Source organism: Rhinopithecus roxellana, chromosome 4, assembly GCF_007565055.1.
Source record: "Rhinopithecus roxellana isolate Shanxi Qingling chromosome 4, ASM756505v1, whole genome shotgun sequence".
NCBI lineage: Eukaryota > Metazoa > Chordata > Mammalia > Primates > Cercopithecidae > Rhinopithecus > Rhinopithecus roxellana.
In genome coordinates, this window is record NC_044552.1 from 12,046,258 (window position 1) to 12,053,423 (window position 7,166).

At 44.0% G+C, this 7,166-nt stretch overlaps 1 pseudogene; it reads right to left on the reverse strand.

Moving 5' to 3' along the window:
* Window positions 1–3,510: 3,510 nt before the first annotated feature.
* Window positions 3,511–5,163, reverse strand: LOC104676817 (annotated as a pseudogene).
* Between the last annotated feature and the right edge of the window lie 2,003 nt (window positions 5,164–7,166).

Below are 7,166 nucleotides of genomic sequence, written 5' to 3' on the forward strand. Positions count from 1 at the left end.
CCGAGACAACACAGTCAGTGATCTCAGGCCCATCTGGTAGCCACACACAGGGACACGGCTTCTTGCTTGTCCCCCAGACAAGATTCAAAACAGTCACCCAAACAGCCAAAGTTCCAGGAGAAAATTTGTATCATTTTTGTTTGGCTAAATTATGTGTTTAAAAGTTCCAACAGAATTTTTAAAAACATCTCTTATTACATTTAATTATAATTTTAAGGTAATTTCTTTGCTACTCAAACTCTTGGACACCATGTACAACCTTACCTTTGAAGCTTTTTAGGAGACCCATTTTACTTCCAGCATTGTCCAGTAGACTTTTCTGCAGTGATGGAAGTGTTCTAGATCTGTGTTGTCCAATATGGTAGCCACTAGCCATACGTAACCATTGAGTACTCGGAATGTGGCTAATGTGTCTAAGGAACTAAATGTTTAATGTGACTTAATTTTCATTGACTTATAAGCAACAGTGCCACCTGAACTTTAGCTTTCGTATATCCTCAGCCCATTTTTACCTTAGCATCCTAGCAAACATTCAGAAGTGACGTGACCATTTTCTTCCTTCTGGGATAGAGCATTGGCTCTCTTTATTGTCATGAAGATCTTTGAAAGCAATAAAAAAGTATAATTGGCCGGGCATGGTGGCTCACGCCTGTAATCTCAGCACTTTGGGAGGCCAAGGAGGGTGGATCACCTGAGGTCAGGAGTTCAAGACCAACCTGGCCAACATGGTGAAACCCCATCTCTACTAAAAATGCAAAAAATTAGCTGGGTATGGTGGCGCGCACCTGTAATCCCAGCTACTTTGGGGGCTGGGACAGGAGAATCTCTTGAACCTGGGAGGCAGAGGTTGCAGTGAGCTGAGACTGCGCCATTGCACTCCAGCCTGGTCAACAAGACCGAGACTCGTCTCAAAAAAAAAAAAAAAAAAAAAAAGAAGAGGATATAATTTTGCTGTTTTCACACAGCTTTAGGAAAAGTGACACAGACTTTTCATTATGCAAAGGCTACAGTTTTTACTCAGATTCTGTCATAGGGCCTGTGTTGATACCTAATATCCCAATGGTAACCTCAACCTGCAACAGTAGTGAGGCTTTGTTCTCTAAATGGTATAACCCATAATTTTAGACAATAATAAAAGTTCAAAAATCTAATTTTTGCACAGCCAAGAATAACATGGGGTACTAGGAAATTCCATCAGCAAGCCAGGCAACTTCTTGGCATCAGGGATTATGTCTTTTATCTGTTTCCTTAGTTCTAGCATAAATTTTAATAAGTGCTTCTCAAATGAGTGGTTTAGTATATGAGTGGATGAATAAATGTGTCTCAGAAGTGATGCTAGTAACATAACATTAAAGAAGCCTCTCATTAAGGCTCCTGGTACTCTAGCAGGTATGTTTATTAGCAGATGTGTTATGGAAAGACACACTGTAAGAAATAGTATTTTGGGCTCATGAAAGAACTCATATAAAAACATTGAAAATTCATCTATGACTAGTTTGGGTAGTTTGAAGAATAAGTAGTACCCTATGCTTATAAAGTATATGAGTCCAGAAAAAGGTTCTTTTTCACAAAATAAAAATTGTATTTCTCTCTGCATTTATTTATGACAATGAATATCATCTTTCCTGGTCATGCCTTTTCACCTTGCTCTGCCTTTGCCTTATGCTGACAGACACATGGCATAGTCAGCTGCCTTCCTTCCTTGACTCCTGCTTTAAAATTATTACAGTCAGGTGTATTAAATTACAAACTAAGAGCCTTGCTTTCTGCTTTAAGATGCGTTACAGGATAACCTCAACGTTTCCTTATCCCTGTCTCCTATCTTCATTGTTATCAAAATGATCCATCAGTTTCTTTTTTTTTCTAAATAACTGATTAAAGTTTATTACATTAAAACCATATATCACTTTTATATTGCATTTGCCTTTTCTGAACGATACAAAGTAGAGGCAAATAGAGACACTTCATAAAAATGTTGATTTCCCATTCCTTTCCCTAAGACCCAGCCCTCCCTCAAATGTTCCCTCCCACCCCTTACAGAACTCTGTCTTTAATAAAACACTTAAATACATCATAAATAGTAAATTATGAAAAAAAAAAAAAGCAAGAATTGTTTCCTTCTTGTAAAAAAGAACATGGCAGCAAAGACAGGCAGCCAGAAACTGACTGGGGGTATCTAATATAAAAAGTTATTTGGGGTATGGGCTAACCTGCTATCAAGGCAGGGTGCGATAGAGAAGGGATAGAACGGGAATTCAACAATCTGCCTGAGATACCAGGCCCCCTTCTTCTCCTGACAACAGTGGAAGGATCAGATGGAAAACCACAACTCTTGTAGATGGGGAGGAGAGGGCATATGTAGCCCCCATTTCCAACTTCTCTGCATGAAGACAGGGGGGTAGGACATATGGCATAGCAATGACCTCACCGAGGCAAGAATCCACTGTCTCCCCATGAGTTTAAGAAAATATTTGCTGGCCTCATAGATACGGACTGCCTGTTAAACAGACCGAGGTGTCCCCTCTTCACCTTAGCACCACAAACAGGAGAACACTGTTGGAAAAGATGGAAAGAGCAAAAAAATCTCCTTTGGAGAATGATCTAAAATTCACTTGGTAAGTCTTCATATTTTAGAAAAGCAACCAGAATATATTTCAAATTGCAAAACAGTAATAATCATTATAGCCTGGCAGTGAATAGGATTCTGCCTAGGAAGGGCTATGATCTCCCAACCCATGGCTGCCTCATGTTTTAACAAAAGGGGTAAAGATTACCCCACATCCCACTCTCTCCATTCCTTCAGCCTTAAGAAATTCATCAAGAGAGGAGGAGTTTAAAGAGGTGCTGCTTCTGGCAGAGCAATCACTACTTTTCTCTTCACAAACACCGTGGTTCTTCTGAGGGAACCCTACGAATAGGCATCTCGTCAACACTTCTGGAGTTTTGATCTGAAACTGGCTTGAAATTTTGTGCTGTGTGCTTTTTCCTTTTTTCAGGAAAAAAAAAAAAGTTGGGAGGTGGTTAAACACCCTTATCTCCCAAAAACCTTTACAGAGATTACAGGGGTCTTCTTCCAGGGATGAGAGAGAAAGAGGTGGGGATAATGTGCCAGCTAGTCTGTCCTGAGGAATTAAGAGTCCAGTTCCTGGTGAAAGATGAGGGGAAAGAAAACTGCCAAGTCTAGTAATCTCATTTCCAGCATGAAGAATGGGGGTCTGAAAAAATTTCAGTTGTGGAAGCCAAGGTTAGCCAGTTGAAAATCCATGCCACCTAACTCTGGAGTGGAGGGGACGCTGTGGTCCTCAACTGTCCGAGGCACTAATGCCCATTCATGAGGACAGAGAAGAGGAGGCTCTTCTTTAGGAAGAAGATGGAGAGCCCACCTCGCTTCTTTTACACTCCTTTTTTGATGACCAAGTAGAAGAAAATTCAACATTGCTGGGGCAAGGGCTGACATCTTGGGATCACAGAGAGGCAGAATCTTTTTCCAGGTCTTCTGAGGCTTTGCGCTTAATGGGTGAACTCTGACTCTGCACGTTCAAGTTTTCCAAGGTTGTACTTGTAGTTAGCATATGCAAAGTCTCTCCAACTACAGGTGAGAAACTGGGCTCAGTAATAGGTGAGCCCTCACCGATTTCCTCCAAAGGAGGATTCGGAGGTAAAACATCAGGACGACCAAGGTGAACACCTGGCTCCACTTCTGCCTTTGTTGTCACTTGTGCCTTGTGTTCCTCAGAGACCAATGGCTGGTAAGTAATGCAGGAGTTGCCACTGGAGCCCGTATGCCAAGAAAAAGATGAGCCAGTCCCAAACTTTTTGGAAGAAGAAGGCTTCAAGGAGATCTTCTTAAATACTGCGTTGCACATGAAGCGCAGGAACCGTTCAGCATAGAAGCCTGGGTGGTGCACTGAGACAGTGTCCCCGTCATGTACCAGGGCTTTCCAAGAGTGCTCCAACTTCTTAAGAAATGTGTAAGACTGTAGAATGTCAATGATGCCAATATAAAGCAGAAGCCTTTCCCCTCTACTACTCTGAGCAGGGATGCCACCCGTATGGTCATCGGTCTCCATGGTGTCGCCCAGTTGAGCCTCTCCCTGGATGGATTCCATGGCTGTGGAGTACAGAACCTTTTGGGGGGTCAGTCTTTGAGTGTCAACTGACACTTGAAGGGTGTCGCTGCTTAAGGGCTCTCGTTGTGCATCATCTATATTGTGGATTGACAGCAAGAGGACTATAGTCCATTATCTTGAAGCTCTGCAGCACCAAACAGTCACGCTGCAGGGTCTTACAGAGAGCATTGTACATGTCAGCCTCCAAAAAAAGACCATCAGGGATGTCTTGTAAGAAGTCTAGGTCTTTAAATGTGGGAAGAGGCTTCTCTCGCTCTTTCTGGGAAGCCCGGCGTTTGTAGGTTGAGCCTTTGAGGTCATATTTGGTATGCATTTTGACCGATCTTGGTAAAAGATTGTTCATCACCACAATCCGAATGTTCTTGCCACCTGCCTGCACACAGTACAATCCATAGAATTTAGGCAGCAAAGTCCGAGGGTTCTGGTTGAGGTTCAAGTAGTATCCTGGAAGCAGCTTCTGCAGAAACTCCGCCTCTTGATGTTGGACTGTCTTAATAATGAAGTCATCGTCGCTGGACACGTAGAACAGGGAACCACTAGCTCCAGAGCTACAGAGTTCAATCAGCGGCTCACTGCAGAGGGAGCACAAGTAATCATCCGGCGGAATACCAAATAGCTCCCGAAAGTAGCGGAAGGCAACAGGTGCATAGGTCTTGAAACGAAAGTCATTGTAGTGATGAGCAGGGGTCAGCTTGCTCCCTTCACTGGGGAAGAAGATACTCTCCACCACGTAGAAATCTTGCATGAGGACATCACGCTCCGGTTTGGTACTCAGGCTCCCCACAGTGTGAGTAATGCCTAACTGGATGGCACCTTTCAAGGCTGATGAGGTTGTCTTTTTGTATGTTGTCTCTCCTGAGGAATCGACGCCTCGATGGCCTGTTTTCTTGATGGGCATGCCAGAGGCATAAAGCACCTCGGATGCCATGGGGCCCTTGATTCCAGACGCTGAGGACGCGGTACAGGGAGGGACTCCGGGATCAAAGGATGGAAAACCGACCACCAACGACGGCTGGGAGGAGGCGGACGCCATCTTGGCAGCGCCCTCCCCCCCTCAGCCGCCTGGTTCTCTTTCCATCCGGCGCTTCCTCTTCTCGGAATCGAATCTTCTCCGCGTCTCTTGACAGAACCCGTGTTCTGCGGCCACCTCCCCGCCCCGCTGGGGCCTCCCTCAGACCCGTGGAGCCGGCTACAGAACCAGGTCAAGGCCGCACCATTCGCCTGCCATGGGGGGGAACTCCCGCCGCGCACCCCCTCCACACGTTTAACCGCTCTCCGCAGGGGAGACCTTCCCTTCACAAAGGATGAAGCTCAAGCTGGCTGCTTGGACACTGCGTCAGGACCAAGCCACATCTGAAAAAAAACAAACAAACGAGGCATGAAAAGTCCCAGAGAAGTGAACGCCCGCCTCTCTGTCCTCCCTAGCCACGGCCTGTTTATCGCCCAACCCAGCCGCTTCCATCCATCAGTTTTCTTTTTGTTTTTTTCCTTTTTTTTTTTTTTTTTTTTTTTTTTTTTTTGAGACGGAGTTTCCCTCTTGTTGCCCAGGCTGGAGTGCTGTGGCGTGATCTCAGCTCACCGCAACCTCCATCTCCCGCGTTCAAGCGATTCTCCTGCCTCAGCCTCCCAAGTAGCTGGGATTACAGACATGCGTCACCACGTCCAGCTAATTTTGTATTTTTAGTAGAGATGGGGTTTCACCACGTTGGTCAGGCTGGTCTCGAACTCCCCACCTCAGGTGATCCACCCTCCTCGGCCTCCCAAAATGCTGGGATTACAGGCGTGAGCCACCGTGCTCAGCCGATCCATCGGTTTCTTCACCTCATCAACCCATTCCTACCTAAGCCTTTTTTTTTTTTTAATTTCAAGTTGCACCTAATGACTTGAATGCCCGATCATCTCGGTCCTCTAGCCTCACTTCTCTCTTAGTCTCAGAAACACACTTGAAATTCCAATTCATGTATAGAAGCTTTCTCAAACAACACTTCAGTGTGTTATGGAAGAAAGAACTTAGAGCTCTAGGAAGTGTGATAACTGATTTAAGAATCTGCTTGTGCCACTAGCTGACTGTATGATCTTGGGTAAGTTACTCCACATCCCCGGGGGCTCTGTTACTGCCTCTATGAAATGGGGAGGGAGGAGTTTAGGTGAATTTACATGATCCTTCCATACTCTAAAACCTATGGAATTAAGGAATAATATCTATTCCCTACCATCCTGTCAAAACCTGTGATAATGACACGCTAACAAATAATGCCGCAAATATATTCTCTAATGAGACAGAAAAATTGTACACTTAATTTATATGAAATTTGTTATGTGTGCTGCTATGCCCCCAGCATACTACCATGAATGGACAAGTATTTGTGATAATAAAATATTTATAATGGGAATTTGCTTTTGTTTATGGCAGACTACTCAATTTAAACCAACCTTCCTCAGAGAACAAATTTTTTAAAAAACTTGGTTGGATACAGGATACATTGGAGTCCTAAGAAGTTAGTGAATAATTAGTACTGAGATCTGGGAAAAGAAAGAAGTACAGAGAGGTGAGCATTTGGGCCCACTGTTTCCTTAGGGACCTCTGCATGTTCCATTAGAGGTAGCTGAGAGTCTGATAAGCTTAGCAGAGTTTTTGACAAACTCAGTAGACTAGGGAACAAAAAAAAACGGAGTTTGGGGTCTGATAGAGCAATAGTCTGGCAAACTTCCCAGAACTTTGGATTGGGACCCTGAAAGGCCATATAACATGGGAGTAAATGTGTATAGAAGTAGACCATCCCTCACAGACACTGCAATTCAGCTGTGAGTCACCTCAATCCCTGGTGGGATCAAGATTGGCAATATCCCTAGATGTCTATAAAGAGCAAATTTATATTCCTCTTTGGAGAAATAGATCATTGTCCTAGCCCTTAAATTCTCTCTCATTTTTTATGTGTACTGTCCAGAATTCAGGCAGTCATTATTATATACATAAGGAGTCAAGACAATGTAACTGAACACCAAGAGAAACAATAGACAATATAAATGGACTCA